This window comes from Bombina bombina, chromosome 9, assembly GCF_027579735.1.
Source record: "Bombina bombina isolate aBomBom1 chromosome 9, aBomBom1.pri, whole genome shotgun sequence".
Lineage (NCBI taxonomy): Eukaryota > Metazoa > Chordata > Amphibia > Anura > Bombinatoridae > Bombina > Bombina bombina.
This window is the reverse complement of record NC_069507.1, coordinates 53,479,959-53,499,221: the sequence shown is the minus strand read 5'-3', so window position 1 is coordinate 53,499,221 and position 19,263 is coordinate 53,479,959. Positions and strand designations below refer to the sequence as shown.

The 19,263-nt window shown below is 37.8% G+C and overlaps 1 protein-coding gene across 1 annotated transcript in view; it reads right to left on the bottom strand.

The window, feature by feature from the left end:
- ZCCHC24 (zinc finger CCHC-type containing 24) overlaps positions 1-19,263 on the bottom strand; it is a 224,241-nt gene that overhangs the window by 15,990 nt on the left and 188,988 nt on the right. The gene's annotated exons all lie outside the window — the stretch shown is intronic.

Sequence of the window (19,263 nt, the reverse complement as noted above, 5' to 3'; positions counted from 1 at the left end):
ACAAACTGATTGCAGAAATATATACCTTAACACCTTGTTTGCTTAAAATAGTTTCAATTTTCCAAAGTAAATAACAGGAAAAGAAGCAAAAATAGATCATGAACGATTATATTATGCTTAATTACACTTTTTTTTTATTGCAATCTTCATATGAAATTCAAGTGAGGTTTTCATAAATTCCTACTTTTATGAACATCTTTATTCCAATAGAAATAATCAATGAATTCTGAATGTTTTTTTTTTAACTATGCATAATTACGGTGGACGGTAATGCTCTGCCGCGCTCTTTCTTTGGTGTTTAAAAAGGGATGTAGCTATTGTGTGGCAGCACTTGGCAGGAGGGAGGAGTAACAGAAATTGCATCATAGTGTTGGAGATATGCTGACTAACAATGTGATCGCTGAGAGATCTCCTTCACAGCTGAGCCACAGTTTTAAAGAATAGGATTGGCCTTCTCTCACGTTTAGCCACACCCACACCAACCTGGATGAAATTAAGGACTCATTGCTTACCACCAATAGTTTGTTGTAGCTAAATAAAATTCCCTTCCATGTTTCCACTTACAAATAGGGGTCTATATATGTATTGTTCTTAGGTTTCCTTTGGATACATTCATGTTTAGTGGACTTGTCTGTATGAGAAATATATATGTTTGTATGTATGACACTTAAAATATTGCACTGTGTCTTGCACAACTGTTCGCTAGAGGAATAAGCAGAAGCCTGAGAATCCCATCGGATTTACATAATGGATAGCTAAGGAAGTATTATTATTATTTTCATTTATTATAATATGTCATTTTGTCATGTGAGAACACGTGGTTCTATTTTAGGAAAGTAAATCTTGATTGGTTAATGCTGTCCCCACTTTATGACCATACGCTACATGCACACTGGGCCTCACATGTATCGCACACTCCCTTAAAAGCTTTAGCAGCTCAGTGTAAACGCAGCTTTATGAATGACTTGATTGTGTATGTACTTTACTGCATAAAACACTTTATAACATTGAAAACGCGGCTGGATTTCTAATCTTAACTTCAACTTCTGTGTTAGATGTTCAACTGACCCATTTAGAGTGATAGTGTTTACGGTTTTCTGACTTCTATTTTGACCAGACTTGCAGGGGTGTTAAATCATAACAATTTCAATGCCCAGCAAACGTGTCATTTAGCTACTGTTTCCCTTATCTTAAAGGGACACTCAAGTCAAAATAAACTTTTATAATTCAGATACAGCAATTTACTTACATTAACATTTTTTTCAGTCTTTTTATATTCACACTTTCTGGGGAACAAGATCCTATTGAGCATGTGCAGAAGATTACAGGGTATACATACAGTAGTCTGTGATTGGCTGATGTCTGTCACATGATACAGGGGGCCAGAAAGTGGGAGAAAACATTAATTTGTCAGAAAAAATCTACTGATTATTTGAAATTCAGAGTAAGTGCTCTGCATTGTCTAATTATTATGTTCTTGTAAATTAAGTCATTCTACTGCATTGAGTGGTCCTTTAACCACCAAACTGCATATAGAATATTAAAAAGAACATAGCATTTTAAATATTTCTATTATCTATATGAAAGAGCAGCAGACAGAGATATTTTTGCATTTTACATTTACAGTGAAACATACAGGAAGTGAATGGTTGCATGCAATTGATACCTAGTTCATTGGCTGATAGCGACAACTCTCACATACATTGTTGGTATACAGAAACAACAATTCAAAAAACAACAAAACAAAACTTTTAATACATTTTTTAAATGCACATTTATTTTTTTACAGAAGTTGGCAACATTTTTATTGTAGGAAAATAACTTGAAGGGAAATACAAGTCAAAATTAAACTTCTGTCATTGAGAGTGAGACCATTTTAAAACAACTTTTCAATTTTCTTCTATTATAAAATTATTATTTTTCTCTTGGTATCCTTTGTTTAAGGTACACTCAAGGAAAGGGAATGTCTTGTGCACAATATGGCAGCACTGTTTGCAACAATGTTTGTAACAATGTTAAACATATAGTGCTCAAGACATCCTCATACTCCTTAGCCTACCTCAGTATGCTCTCATAAAAAAGGAGCACATTTCAACTAAGGATACCAAGAGTAAGAAGTACACTGGAAAGCTTTTTTTTTAAACTGTACCATCTATCGGAATCATGAAATTTGACTTCTATGCCTCTTTAAAAAAGAATCACATTGATAATAAAGCCCCTTTGTGTCTTAGCTCCAGTACATGATGTATCACATAGTTCAATGTGCCAATAATTTGGGTTTTTTGGTAGATTTCCAAAAGTAGATAGAATTTGGTAACAAAAGTGATTGATGTGTGGTTTCCGTGGTATTGACCTGTCAGTGACATGCAATAGAACAATGTATTTGTCTGTTTATATGGAATTTAATGTAACACTATAGGCTTGGGGTCAGAAACCCCACCGAGAGTGACACTCTGAGTGATTATTAGCAGCACTTGGGAATGGTGCACTGAGGACTGAAACAGCCTTTGGTTCCACCCTTGTCACATTTCTGCCATATACGGGGGCAGCAAGTCCCAATGTTACCCTCCTCTTCACCCCCCCCCCCCCTGCACCATATACACAACCCACTAAATGCTAGGGAACCCAAAGCAACAGACTGCAACTGAGGAGGCTTGGCGAAAGTAAGGCTAGGGCCTGACAGAGGAACCTTAGGGCCAGGTTACTATGACTTGGCTTTAGGGTGACATGGGGGCTGTAGTGCCAAGGGTCTGATATTATGTATACATGTGGCTAACATAATAGCTGCAAGGCCAGGAATCCAATCTGATGTTTGGTCTTTATAATTATGATTATTATTATATATAAGTATTTGTTGTTTATAATCAAGCACATAGTCACATTATAGTATTACTTTGGTACATCACTCATAAAAGGTTGCAAGGCGCTGCTATAGGCATTCTCCTGCCAGAGGCACAAGCTATTCTTTAGAAATTTCTAAAGAAAATCATCAGAAAACATTCAGTCTGTTGTGTACGTATTTTATTATATTAACTGTATAGTATTTGTCTTTTTAAACTGCTATGTTAAAGGGACAGGAAACCCAAAATGTTCTTTCATGATTTGGATAACACGTAAAATTCTAAACAACGTTCCAATTTACTTCTATTATCAAATTTACTTCAGTCTCTTGTTATCCATTTTTTAAGGAACAGCGTTGCACTACTGGCAGTTAGCTGAACACATCTAGTTAGCCAATCAAACAAGACAAATGTGTGCAGGCACCAATTAGTAGCTAGCTCCCACTAGTGTAGGATATACAAGTATTCTTTTTCAACAAGAGATACTAAGAGAACGAAGCACATTTGAAAATAGAAGTGAATTTAAAAGTGTCTTAAAATTTACATGTTCTATATGAATAATGCACAATTAATTTTCACTTTCCTATTCCTTTAAAGTGTCAATATAATTAAATATTTTGTCTCCTTTTTGGGTAGAAGCAGTCATTTTGTTTCTCTTGCTAGGAAAATTTTATACACATAAAAAATGATTCTAAATGATTTTGCCTCTTCCATTCATTACAGTAGGGGTTGACAAATCTGTTTAAAATTTAGGAGCCAGTAAGAATATTTAGAAGCCAGACATACTTTAAGATGTCAAACAGTGGTATTTGTATATACATATAGCTTAAAATGTTAGCTCATGGATAAAATAAAATAACTGGATAAAAGACAAGTAGGAACGAGAAGTAGTAAATGGATCATACTCAGATTGGACAAAGGTTTGTGGTTTCCCCCAGGGACCAGTATTAAGATTAAATAGCAACGTTTATATATTTTTGATGATGATACAAAGTTTTGTAAGGTCATTAGGTCAGTGCAGGATAAAATTGCTTTGCAAGAGGATTTACACAAATTAGAAGAATGGGCTGGTAAATGGAAAATGAGATTTAATACTGTAAAATGTAAGGTTCTATATTTTGGAAGTAAAAAAAAAGCAGGTAACCTATTATTTAAATGGGATTAGAGTTACCAAAACAGAGGAGGAAAGAGATTTGTGCATACTTATAAGAAAGAAGCTAAACATGGGTGCACAACGCAGAGCAGTGGCTTCTAAGGCTAATAAGATTCTAGCATACATTCAAAGAGGCCCTGATGCAAGGGAGTAATGCATAATTCTGTAACTATATAAATCTCTGGTAAGACCTCATCTTGAATATGGAGTGCAGTCCTGCGGACTATTAAAAAAAAAAAAAAGACATTGCAGAATTAAAAAAAGTTTAGAGAAGGGCCACAAAAAATAATAAGGGGAATGGAGAATGTAAACTATGAGGAGAAGTTAGCCAAACTGGGTCTGTTTTCTCTAGAAAAAAAGGTGTTTGAGAGGTTATATTATTACTTTATATACATATATTTAAGGCCCATATACAGATTTGGCAGAAGCTCTGTTTATTCCCAGGAAATTGCTTGTGACTAGATGTCACAATGTAAGAATGGAGAAAAGGAGATTTAATCTCCAGCAATGTTTTTTTTACTGTAAGAGGAATACAATTATGGAACTCATTGCCTAAGGAGGTAGTGGATGTCAATACCTTAGATACATTTAAAAATAGCTTAGATACATTTCTATCTAGAAACAGAATTTGGGGATTTTATTGTGTTAAATGGGTCACATTTTTAATAGGATTAAGCTAAATTGGAGCTTTTTATTGTAAATCAAGTAGGATCTGTATAAATTGAACTTGATGGACTTCTGTCTTCTTTCACCCTCATCTACTATATTACTATATATGGAGAATAACCCAAAAAGTTGGGAGCTAGGGGTAAAATTCTAGGAACCAGTGGCTCCCTGGCTCCTGGGTTTGTCAAGCCCTGCCGTACAACCATATCAGGTTACAGGGTACAGCAAACTTATTAACTACATATGAAAGGCCATATTACAAGTGGAGCTCAAAAATATAAGTGTTATAGAGCGTTAAAATCTCTGGAACTTAATCCTCTGTTTGCATTTCTTCTCTGGTATTGCAAGTCTATGGTAAATATATATTATATGTGGTAGTGTAATGCACAATACAATATTCATGTTGTATAGTTCAGGTGAGTTTTTTCCCTTAGTTTTTTTCTATGTGGGCACTAAGGTATTTCAGATTGCATGCCAGGGCAGTAATACAAGCACAATGAACATGCTACAACCGCTTCCTATATAAGTATAAGGTGCAGTATTTATGTATTGGCGTTGGTTAAAACGTTTTGCTTTGGTTAATGCATTTTAACCAGAAACTTTTAATACTCAATTTACGTTATTGTTTGCGCTAGGCTGAGCACAAAGTAACGCCTCATGTGTTGTTAGTTGAGCTATACTTGTAATCTAGGCTGGAGTGTCCTCTGCAAAGGAAAATGTCACAAATTTCTAAATCATTCAATAGAACCTATTTGTCATGCTATAGTGTGAAACATCCATGAGATGAAAAACAGAGAAGTATGAGGTACATTTGACACCTTAATTCTAAACTGGAGAAGAATGACAGATAAACTGCCAAAATAATTTCCCCCATTAAAACAGAACAGGCTATCAGACATTTAGGGCTCCATGTACGAAGCAGCGAAAGCTGCTCCGGAGCCTTTGCGGGGCAGGTTCGCATATGCGAGCCTGCTTCCCGCAATGTAAGAAGCAGCGGTCATTAGACCGCTGCTTCCTACACCCTACGCCACCTCTTAGGTGGCGAAGCAGAATCACCGAGAGCTCGCTCGCTCTCGGTGATTGACAGCCCCTTCAGTCGCGTGATTGGTCGCGCGACTGAAGGGGCGGGCATTACACACTCCGCTGAGTGTGTAATGATACATACGGGCAAGCGGATCAATAGATCCGCTGCCCGTGTGTAGCGGAGGCGGGCGGACAGCTTTGCGAGTTAAGAAGCTGTCCGCCCGCCTCTTAGTACATGAGCCCTATATATTACATATTTTGTTACGGTGGTAGTAAAATTTAAAAACATATGTTATATTATTATTGTTGGAAGTTATCTTATATTAACTGAATTTTAGTTAAAATATTTGTAAAATGAATATTGGAAGAGAAAAAGTGGCACAGAAATGATAGAACATTAATTAAAGGGACATGAGTTTCCCATAAAAAGCTAGATTACGAGTGGTACGTTAACAGTCACGCGCAAATGATAAGGGTTTTATCGTGGGTGTTTATCGTTGGGTTTTCCGCTTGTATTACAAATTGAAAGTAAACATGATCGCTTGAGCGCACTCACGATTTATGCTAGAATAAATACGGCGTCCTCAGAGCTCTCGTTAACTGTTTTGCAAAACAAAAAGAGTAACAAAACACATCAAAAATACTTTACAAAGTGCACTCATAATAACACCATCTAATAAAAATTATTAAAAAAAAAAAGGTCAAAGATATCAGGTCTCAGGTGTTAGGAAAAAAAAGCAGGCAAAGGGCTTTAAGATTGAGATACATACATATACATGTCTAATGATGTATATGTATGTGTATGTATGTATATATATATATATATGTATATGTGTGTACATATGTATTTATATTTTTATATGTGTGTGTGTGTATATATATATATATATATATATATATTTACAGACATATATGCACATATAAACACATAAATACATGTATACATATATATATAGACACATATATATGTGCATTGGATCACTTTGCAGTTAAGTAGATGAAAACATGTAAAAACATATTTATGCAATATTCTTATTTAATAAAAACTGTAAATATCTTTCATTCCTGTGTTCTACACATAGGGGAATATGTGCTAAGTATTTATAAATACATATTCCTAAATATACTGTATCTGTATATATCTATACCTATATCTAATCATCTATATATATTTTACCAAAATACCATCAGATATATGTAGAAATATGTATTTATGAATAAATAGAACATATTTTGCTATGTGAAGAACATTGGTATGCAAAATATTCATATTTTCATGTCGGGTTTGTGCACTTGAGAATGATCAGGTTTGAGCGCGAGAAGGGTGTTCCACTTTTTTTGCTACATTGACTACTATTGGGAATAGGTTATAGTAAGTTCGGCTTTTCACGTGCTTTACTTTCATCTTGTAATATGAGCCCAACCCGTAGCGCATAAAAAACGTAATGCTAACACAGTTAAATAGCGCTCCACTTGTAACAAAATGTTTATGTGTAGCATAAATACACTGAATTGTACTTGCAGCACTTTTTTATATCTGTTAATTATTAGGTATATACTAGAAGTCAAGAAGGGCCGGATTGACCTACCAGGATACCAGGAGATTTCCTGGTGGGCTGCAGCAGCTGGGGCTGGAAAGCTACAATTTAAATGGGGTATTAATGGATGCAATAGGGTTGTAGGGTGCCTATATAACATCAATCTGACATTTTTATTTAATACAAAGTAATATAATTTAATTCTGAAAAAATATTGGGGAAGGAGTAACCCTGTAATCCTCTTTGAGAAAAATGGGGCATGTGCAATCTACCGACTCAACAGAAAATAGGGCTGGTCTTCATATTTTTCCAGGGCTGCTTTTTATTGCCAGGCCGGCCCTGAAGTCAAGATAAACATAACCAAGAGGCTTTTCCAAAAGGTATGTCCCTGGATTGCAAAACAATGCACATTTTACTAACAAAATGACATGTTTAAATGCCTATAAAACATGTATTTTGTATGCAGACATGTTGTGCTTAACAGTGCATATATTTCACGTGTATATATATAAAAAACAAAGTTGATGTTTCTTAAATGACAATACAAAAACACTAAGCAAACTTTGTATAGTGCAACAGCAATTTTGTACTCATCCTTTGCAGTTACGACATATTTTGGCAGAGGAATAATCAACAATAATCTTGTTTCCAATTCTCTGTATTGAAAAACTGGTTAAAAAAACAAGCTCCATATGTATTTAAGCAACTCTCTAAAATATAAAGCAGCTAACCAAAATAAATCCAGTCATTTCCTTTTGGACATATTCAGATTCCGTCTTCGCACTTCTAAAACAAAGCCTAGGGCAAAACAGACGTTAAGGTATAATGCAGGATGACATGGGGCTGGTACATGTCCGCAGACCAGTAACATATAGTTACACAATTCAAATGCTTAGTGTTTCAATACTTTTCATTTAACTGCATGTAATAGACACTACTATAAAGAATAATATGCACAGATGCTGATATAAAAAATCAGTATAAAACCTTTTAAAAACGTACTAAGAAGCTCCCAGTTTAGCACTGTTGAAAAGGTTAGAATGGAACACCCACTGAAAGTGGTTCTATAGCAAAAAAAGCAGATACTCTCCCCTCCCCCTCCCTGTGCATATGAAAAGACCCTTTACACAAACAGGAGAAAGCTGGAGTAAGAATATATCAGTATTCTCCTAAAACTTTGGGGCTTGGTTAGGAGTCTGAAATTCAGCGCAATGTTATTTAAAAATAAGCAAAACTATATTCCAAAAACTTTCATTTTAACACAAAGGTGTTTAAAGTGAAGGTAAACTTTGATGAATGAAAGGCCGTTTTTTAAAAATACTATTAAAAACAGGGGCATTTTCATTCATCAAAGTTTTTAAAGCAGCCGTTTTGTTTAAAAACTTACCTTTCTTCTTTTCAAAGCCAGAGCAGCTTCCCCCACCCGGAGATCCTCTCTTCACACGTCAGCAATGACTAATCCGGCTTCCACCAATCATGGTTTTCCCCCCAGGGGAGTCATTGCCTGAGGCCATGTCGTGATTGGAGGAAGCCAGATTAGTCATTGCTGACATTTGAAGAGAGGATCTCCGGGTGGGGGAAGCTGCTCCGGCTGTGAAAAGAAGAAAGATACGTTTTTAAACAAAATGGCTGCTTTCTAAACTTTGATAAATGAAAGTGCCCCCATTTTTAACAGTATTTTTAAAAACCGGGCTTTCATTCATCAAAGTTTACCTTCATTTTAAACCTATAGAAAATTGCATTATTGCCCTGTGCTATAATCACTTTTTTATATTCTAGTTTGCTGAACCTTAAACATTAAATTGACAGTAAAGTTCACATTAAACATTTATAATTTAGATAGAGCATTCAATTTTTTTGCAATTTTCTTCTATTATCACATGTGCTTTGTTCTTTGGTATCCTTTGTTGAAAAGTAAACCTAGGTAGACTGATATGAGTGTGGACATGTCTATAACAGTATATGGCAGCAGTGTTTGTAACTTTGTATAACATTTCTAAAATCAATGAATAAATTAAAAATGAAAAAAATAAAACATTTTGGGTTTCATGTCCCTTTAATAATCATGTATCGTTTACTTATCAGGTATTTAAAACAAAAGACATATATTCCTTTATAATCTCCATCAAACAGCTAAATATAAATATATGTTTATATATATATATATATATATATATATATATATATATACATATACATATATATATATATATACACACACACACTAATATTCCCACCTAAACTACCTAGGGCCCCATTACATATGCAGCGTCGCCCGCAAAAGCCGGCAACGCCGGTTTTTGCGCTGTTTTGGTATCACATATACGGTGTAGCATACAAGTTACACTCGTATATTTCACCCATCGCTCGCAATTTTTACTCCCATAGGCTAACATGGGACCGCGTCGTAAATCGGTATCCAATATCCAGCGCAAGGCCTTACGTGGCGAAAATGGAGAAATCTTACTCCATTTTTATCTCGCCATAAAAGGCAGCCATAGCAGGCCTTGCGCTGAGTATGGGAGCACCGTAACTCCATAAAATGCCGTCAGCCAGGAAGGATGCTGCGCGTCGGATGTCTTCAAGATGGAGCTGCTCCTCGTCGGATGGAAGAAGATAGAAGATGCCACTTGGATGAAAACTTCTGCATGGATGGAGGACCTCTTCTGCCCGGATCGGATGAAGACTTCTGCCCGGCTGGAGTACCACTTGTGCCCGGATCGGATGAAGACTTCTGCCCGGCTGGGTGAAGACGGCTCAAGGTAGGGTGATCTTCAATGGGGTAGTGTTAGGGTTTTTTTTAAGGGGGGATTGGGTGGGTTTTAGAGTAAGGTTGGGTGTGGGTGGTGGGTTTTAATGTTGGGGGGTTGTATTTCTTTTTTTACAGGTAAAAGAGCTGATTACTTTGGGGCAATGCCCCGCAAAAAGCCCTTTTAAGGGCTATTTGTAATTTAGTATAGGGTAGGGAATTATATTATTTTGGGGGGCTTTTTTATTTTATTAGGGGGCTTAGATTAGGTGTAATTAGTTTAAACTTCTTGTAATTTTTTTTTATTTTCTGTAATTTAGTGTTTGTTTTTATTTTGTACTATAGTTTATTTTATTTAATTGTATTTAATTTTAGGTAATTGTAGTTAATTTATTTAATTAATTTAATGATAGTGTAGCGTTAGGTGTAATTGTAACTTAGGTTAGGTTTTATTTTACAGGTAAATTTGTACTTATTTTAACTAGGTAGCTATTAAATAGTTATTAACTATTTAATAGCTATTGTACCTAGTTAAAATAAATACAAAGTTGCCTGTAAAATAAAAATAAATCCTAAGCTAGATACAATGTAACTATTAATTATATTGTAGCTATCTTAGGGTTTATTTTATAGGTAAGTATTTAGTTTTAAATAGGAATAATTTAGTTAATAATAGTAATATTATTTAGATTTATTTAAATAATATTTAAGTTAGGGGGGTGTTAGGGTTAGACTTAGGTTTAGGGGTTAATAACTTTATTATAGTGGCGGCGACGTTGGCGGCGGCAGATTAGGGGTTAATACATTTAATAGCCTATGTGGGCTATGGTGGTTTAGGGGTTAATACTTAAATAGGCTAATTGCGGTGTGGGCTATGGCGGTTTAGGGGTTAATAATTAGGCTTATTGCGTTGTGGGGGGTTGTCGGTCTAGGGGTTAATACATTTATTATTAGTAGTGAGAGGGGGGGATTGCGGATATAGGGGTTTTACGTGTCGGGCTATTTTTGGGAGGCAGGTTAGACTGTTACGGGAGATTTAAAATTATCTTTACTTTTCTTAGGCGCCGGCAGTTTCTAAAGTGCCGTAAGTCACTAGCGACTCCCGAAATTTGTAGTTACGCTCATTTCTGGACATCGCTAGTTTATCAGACTTACGGCACTTTAGGAACTGCCGGCGGGGTATATGTAATACCCCGATGTGCGAGGTGAAATTACGGGCGAAGCAGGTTTCCACGCTTGCGCCAAAACCTGCGCCGTATATGGTATCGCGCCCCTAGTATGTCCATTGCAAAACTGATAATTCACCTTAAAATAGCAAATTAGTAGAGATAAGGTGAGGGATGAGAGAGGTAAACAAAAGCTCACAGAAAATTAGATAAAAGTATTAACCCAAGCCTCCCTGGGAGAAAGTGGAACAAGTACAAATTTCATATCTATTTACAGAAAATGGAAGCACAATAAATAATATATATATATATATTGCAATATTGTTTCAACTTCAATAATGAAACATTTTATGCAGTGTGGAAATGTTGAGTTTAAAGGGAAACTAAACACAATTTTTTTCTTTCATGATTCAGATAGAGCAGCAATTTTAACAACTTTCTAATTTACTCCTATTATATTTTCTTCATTCTCTTGCTATCTTTCTTTGAAACAGCAGGAAGGAAAAATTAATAAAAAATGGGCCAGCTCATACATTTTAATCCCTGCTGTTTCAAAGAAAGATACCAAGAGAACAAAGAAAAATTGATAATAGGAGTGAATAAGAAAGTTGCTTAAAATTGCATGCTCTATCTGAATCATGAGAGAAAAAATGTGGGTTTCGTGTCCCTTTAATGGTCTTTTCATTAATCAGATAGAGCATACATTTGTAAACAACTTTCCAATTTACATCTATTATCAATGTTGCTTTATTTATTTGGTATCCTTCTTGAAGCAGAAGCAATGCACTACTGGGAGCTAGCTGAACATATCAGTAAAGAAAATCACAAGAGGCATATATGAGAAGCCACAAATCGGGTCCTGAGTCTACCTAGGTATGCTTTTCAACAAAGTAACCAAGAAAACAAAGCAAATTAGATACAAGAAGTAAATTAGCTCTATCTGAATCATGGGTTTCATGTCCCTATAACAAAGATGCAAAATCTCATTATGAAAATTTAGAGATGTGTTAAACTCAATATTCAATCTCCCCATAAAAAGTTTGTTAAAATAAGACAAGTGGTGGTGGAGTTTGACCATTTGCCACAACACAAGGTGTTAACACATGAAAAACAAAATCACACTCATCTGTGAATTTATTGTAAAACAAAATCAAGGTAAGTACTGTCTCTTTAAATTAACACAAAAGTCAAAATTAAAGGGACATGAAACACAAATTTTTTCTTTCATGATTCAGATAGAGAATACAATTTTAAACAACTTTCTAATTTACTTCTATTATCCTTTTTTGAAGAAATAGTATTGCACACAAGTGGGCAAATAACACGAGGCATAGATGGGCAGCCATCAATCAGCAGCTACTGAGCATATTTAGATATGCTTTTCAACAAAGGATATCAAGAGAATGAAGCAACTTAGATAATAGAAATAAATTAGAAACTTGTTTAAAATCACATGGTCTTTATGAATTATGAGAGAGAAAAAAAATGAAATTTATGCTTACCTGATAAATTAATTTCTTCTATGGTAAGACGAGTACACGGATTCATCCTTTACTTGTGGGATATTATCCTTCCTAACAGGAAGTGGCAAAGAGCACCACAGCAGAGCTGTCTATATAGCTCCTCCCTTAGCTCCACCCCCCAGTCATTCGACCGAAGGTACAGGAAGAAAAAGGAGAAACTACAAGGTGCAGAGGTGACTGAGTTTAAATCAAAAAAATATAATCTGTCTTAAAATGACAGGACGGGCTGTGGACTCGTCTTACCATAGAAGAAATTAATTTATCAGGTAAGCATAAATTTACTTTTCTTCTATAAAGGTAAGACGAGTCCACGGATTCATCCTTTACTTGTGGGATACAATACCAAAGCTACAGGACACGGATGAACGGGAGGGACAAGACAGATGGTTAAACAGAAGGCACCACTGCTTGAAGAACTTTTCTCCCAAAAATAGCCTCGAAGAAGCAAAGGTATCAAATTTGTAAAATTTGGAAAAGGTATGAAGCGAAGACCAAGTCGCAGCCTTACAAATCTGTTCAACAGAAGCATCATTTTTAAAAGCCCATTTGGAAGCCACCGCTCTAGTAGAGTGAGCTGTAATTATTTCAGGAGGCTGATGTCCAGCAGTCTCGTATGCCAAACGGATGATGCTTTTCAGCCAAAAGGCAAGAGAGGTAGCCGTAGCTTTTTGACCTCTACGTATTCCAGAATAGACAACAAACAAAGAAGATGTTTGACGTAAATCTTTGTTCGCTTGCAAGTAAAACTTCAAAGCACAAACCACATCCAAGTTGTGCAACAGACGCTCCTTCTGAGAAGAAGGATTAGGACACAGAGAAGGAACAACAATTTCCTGATTGATATTCCTATTAGTAACAACCTTAGGAAGGAATCCAGGTTTGGTATGCAAAACCACCTTATCAGCATGGAAAACAAGATAAGGCGAGTCGCATTGCAATGCAGATAGTTCAGAAACTCTTCGAGCCGAAGAGATAGCAACTAAAAACAGAACTTTCCAAGATAGAAGCTTAATATCTATGGAATGCATAGGTTCAAATGGAACCCTTTGAAGAACTTTAAGAACTAAATTCAAACTCCATGGCGGAGCAACAGGTCTAAACACAGGCTTGATTCTAACTAAAGCCTGACAGAACGACTGAACGTCTGGAATGTCTGCCAGACGTTTGTGCAGTAGAATTGATAAAGCAGATATCTGTACCTTAAAGGAACTAGCTGATAGCCCCTTCTCCAATCCTTCTTAAAGAAAGGACAAAATCCTAGGAATCCTGATCTTACTCCATGAGTAGCCTTTGGATTCGCACCAATAAAGATATTTACGCCATATCTTATGATAAATTTTCCTGGTGACAGGCTTTCGAGCCTGAATCAAGGTATCCATGACCGACTCCGAGAAACCCCACTTGGATAAGATCAAGCGTTCAATCTCCAAGCAGTCAGCCACAGAGAAACTAGATTTGGATGCTGGAACGGACCTTGAGTCAGAAGGTCCTGTCTCAGTGGCAGAGTCCATGGTAGAAGAGATGACATGTCCACCAGGTCTGCATAACAAGTCCTGCGTGGCCACGCAGGTGCTATCAAAATCACCAAAGATCTCTCCTGTTTGATTCTGGCAATCAAACGAGGAAGGAGAGGAAATGGTGGAAAGACATAAGCCAGGTTGAACGACCAGGGTACTGCTAGAGCATCTATCAGTACTGCCTGAGGATCCCTTGACCTGGACCCGTAACGAGGAAGTTTGGCGTTTTGACGAGACGCCATCAGATCCAATTCTGGTGTGCCCCATTGCTGAATCAATTGTGCAAACACCTCCGGATGGAGTTCCCATTCCCCCGGATGAAAAGCCTGACGACTTTGAAAATCCGCTTCCCAGTTCTCCACACCTGGGATATAGATTGCTGATAGATGGCAAGAGTGAGTCTCTGCCCATCAAATTATTTTGGTAACCTCTATCATCGCTGTTCCCCCCCTGATGATTGATATATGCTACAGTCGTGATATTGTCTGACTGGAATCTTATGAATCTGGCCGACGCCAGCTGAGGCCACGCCTGAAGCGCGTTGAATATCGCTCTCAGTTCTAGAATATTTATCGGGAGGAGAGCCTCCTCCTGAGTCCACAATCCCTGTGCTTTCAGGGAATTCCAGACTGCACCCCAGCCCAGTAGGCTGGCGTCCGTCGTTACTATGACCCACGCTGGCCTGTGGAAACACATTCCCTTGGCCAGATGATCCTGTGACAACCACCAAAGAAGAGAGTCTCTGGTCTCTTGGTCCAGATTTATCTGAGGAGATAAAACTGCATAATCCCCATTCCACTGTTTGAGCATGCAAAGTTGCAGTGGTCTGAGATGCAAGTGAGCAAACGCTACCATTGCCGCTACCATTAAGCCGATTACCTTCATACACTGAGCCACTGACGGGCGAGGAATGGAATGAAGAGCTCGGCAGATGGATAGAATTTTTGATTTCCTGACCTCCGTCAGAAAAATTTTCATGTCCACTGAATCTATCAGAGTTCCCAGGAAAGGAACTCTTGTGAGAGGGATAAGTGAACTCTTTTGTATGTTCACCTTCCACCCGTGAGATCTTAGAAAAGCCACCACGATGCCCGTGTGAGACTTGGCTAGTTGGAAAGTTGACACCTGGATTATGATATCGTCCAGATAAGGCGCCACAGCTATGCCCCGCGGCCTTAGAACCGCCAGAAGGGACCCTAGCACCTTTGTGAAAATTCTGGGAGCTGTGGCCAACCCGAAGGGAAGAGCCACAAACTGGTGATGCTTGTTCCAGACTGACTTGGACTGAGCAAAATTCCCCTCTTGCTTTGCGGCAGGGGAAGAGGGAGAGGGACCACCTTTGAAGTTCCGAAAGGAAAGAAAATTATTTTGTTTGGTCCTCATCTTATTCGTCTTATCCTGAGGAAGGGCATGGCCTTTCCCTCCAGTGATGTCTGAGATAATCTCTTTCAGTTCAGGCCCGAATAGGGTCTTACCCTTGAAAGGGATGGCTAAAAGCTTAGCTTTTGATGACACATCAGCAGACCAGGATTTAAGCCATAACGCTCTACAGGGTAAAATGGCAAAACCTGAATTCTTCGCCACTAATTTAGCCAATTGAAAAGCGGCATCTGTAATGAAAGAATTAGCTAGCTTGAGAGCCCTAATTCTATCCAGAATATCATCTAATGGAGTCTCAACCTGAAGAGCCTCTTCCAGAGCCTCGAATTAAAAGGACGCTGCAGTAGTTACAGGAACAATGCACGCTATAGGTTGGAGAAGAAAACCTTGGTGAACAAATATTTTCTTCAGAAGACCCTCTAATTTTTTATCCATAGGATCTTTGAAAGCACAACTGTCCTCGATAGGTATAGTTGTACGCTTAGCCAGGGTAGAAATAGCTCCCTCCACCTTAGGGACCGTCTGCCACGAGTCCCGCATGGCGTCAGATATGGGAAACATTTTCTTAAAAGTAGGAGGGGGAGCGAACGGAATACCTGGTCTATCCCACTCCTTAGTAACAATTTCCGAAATCCTCTTAGGGACAGGAAAAACATCAGTGTAGGCAGGAACCTCTAGGAATCTGTCCATTTTACACAATTTCTCTGGAACTACAATAGGGTCACAATCATCCAGAGTCGCTAAAACCTCCATGAGCAATAAGAGGAGGTGTTCTAGTTTAAATTTAAAAGCCGTCATATCTGAATCTGTCTGAGGGAACATATTTCCTGAATCAGAAATCTCTCCTTCAGCCAGCAAATCCCTCACTTCAGAACATTGTGAGGGTACATCGGATATGGCTAATAAAGCGTCAGAGGGCTCAGCGTTTGTTCTCACCCCAGACCTACTGAGCTTCCCCTGCAACCCAGGCAGCTTAGATAAAACCTCTGTGAAGGTAGTATTCATAACTGCGGCCATATCTTGCAGGGTGAAAGAATTAGACGCACTAGAAGAACTTGGCGTCGCTTGTGCGGGCGTTAACGGTTGTGACACTTGGGGAGAATTAGATGCCAAAACCTGATTCTCTTCTGACTGAGAATCATCCTGCGACATACTTTTAGTAGCTAAAATATGTTCTTTACAATTTATTGACCTTTCAGTGCATGAGGGACACATTCTAAGTGGAGGTTCCACAATGGCTTCTAAACATATTGAACATTGACTTTCCTCAATGTCAGACATGTTGAACAGGCTAGTAATGACTACAAACAAGCATGATAACACTTTATTTATTGAAAAAAATAACAATCTTAAAAATCGGTACTGCGCCTTTAAGAGAAAAAAAGCATACATGTTCTGCAAAACATCCTAAACATGCACCAAATTTTTCAAAATTGTGTATGTAGACACAATAAAGGTAGTTAAGATTGCACCACAATTTTTTTTAACAATTAACCCCTTAATTTGCAAACCGGATCAAAAATAGGCCCAGATCCGGAAAAAAACACTCTCAGCACCTTGCTACAGCCCTACTGTGGCCCTACCTGCCCTCAGGGATCGAAAGTGTGGGGTCAAATCTTTGATTTGGCCCAAAACATACACCAGGGCCCTCAAGAGTTAGAGTTTGCTGCTTGCTGATAAAAATAACTGCGCATCTGAGGCGCGAAAATAGGCCTCACTCATCTCACTCAATGTCTCCACAGCCTTAAAGAACCGCACCAGAGCGGTTATAACTAGCCATGTGGGTTCTGAGACCCAAAAGTTAAGCCATGTGTGCCTTTAATAAAGTTTACCCAAAACGTTATTGCCCACAAAAACGTTAAAGCACTCCCAAATCAAAAAACGTTTGCTGACAAACATTTGCAATTCAGTGTCAACCATATTTGTAATTGGCCCCATATGCAAGCTAAGTAATGCCCTTCTTTAAGCTCTAGGATTACTGCTTACCATTACCCTCCTGGGTATAATGTCAGCCTTTCTGAAATACACAGTCTCTCCAGAAAAATATGGCTGAACATACCTCACTGCTGCATAGCATGAAACCATTCCTCACACTGAAGTTTCCTGTACTCCTCAGCCTCTGTGGGAACAGCAATGGATCTTAGTTACAAATGCTAAGATCATCATCCTCCAGGCAGCAGTCTTCATCCATCTGCTGCCTGAGAGTAAATAGTACACACCGGTACCATTTAGACTAACAAACTCTTGCTTGAAGAAATTAAAAACTAATATTTTATCACCTCTTTCACTTTACCCTTCCTAGTACTTAGAGTAGGCAAAGAGAATGACTGGGGAGTGGAGCTAAGGGAGGAGCTATATAGACAGCTCTGCTGTGGTGCTCTTTGCCACTTCCTGTTAGGAAGGATAATATCCCACAAGTAAAGGATGAATCCGTGGACTCGTCTTACCTTTATAGAAGAAATTGGGTTTCATGTTCCTTTAAACTTTTATGATTCAGATAGAGCTCACAATTCAACTTTTTAATTTACTTTCATTATCAAGATATAAACAGTCTTTTTATATGCACACTTTCTGAGGCACCAGCTCCTACTGAGCATGTGCAAGATTCACAGAATTATAGTAGTATACGTGTATACATTTTTTGATTGGCTGATGGCTGTCACATGATGTAGGGGTAATGAAAACCGAAACTAACTTTAAAAATTGGTCATAAAAAAAACTACTCATTTGAAATCCAAAGTGCGTTTGCATTGTGCTGTTATTATGCAATTGTTGATTATGCAACATACTTCAATGCACAAAAAAATAAATTGTGCGTGTTCTTAAAACCCTTTCTATTTCTAGACCATTTATAAAAAAAACAGTTCTGCATCTATATTCTTCACCACTGTAACATGAGACAAAAACAAAATTGTTGACGTATAATGTGGTGAAAGAAGCCAGGGAACGAAGTTAAACAATCCAAAAGCGTAATACACAGATGCACGCAAGCCCATAGCTGTTGGAATACACAAGCCAAGGATGTTTCCCAAGGGAAACATTACAGAGGCCCCAAGCGTGAAAAACTGTAACATCAGGCTCTGGCCTTATTGTCTCACTGGAAATACCACTGCAAAGTAGTCATCGCTTTTAAATGGAGTAGGTTTTATACATCTGAGGAAAGCAGAAAAGTAAATAATGTCAAAATTAGGTCTTCTTAAGTTTTGTTATCTCCACCCGTCCCTACTGGAAAACCGACACTTAATCCTCTGTATAAGAGAGGAGCGCAGAGATTTGCTGTCAGATGAAAGTGATTTTAATGCACTGTTAAAATGCAGGAAGCGCTCAACAAGGTTCAGAGGCCACAAAAGTAGCTGTACTGTTCATAGATAGTATGATTAAAGATGTGTTGCTATTTAATAGATATGTCACAAGGGTAGGCACAGGGCATGGGCGCCTGCAGATACGGTGGGGTGGGTGGTGAGTGGGCGGATAAAATTAAATGTATAAAACATAATGTTAATGTTGACAACAAGGTACAGTATTTATAAATTTAATGCCCACCTAAAGAACTAGCTGGCATGATAAGTGATTGTCATTTTGTCACCAACCATATTATCAAGGATAATGTGACCCATTATTTGAAGAATAGAGGAGACTGTGTTCCTTATACTGTGAGGTCTGGCATGAGGGTGGTGCAGTTTCCTTGACCAGTACAGTAATTTCTCT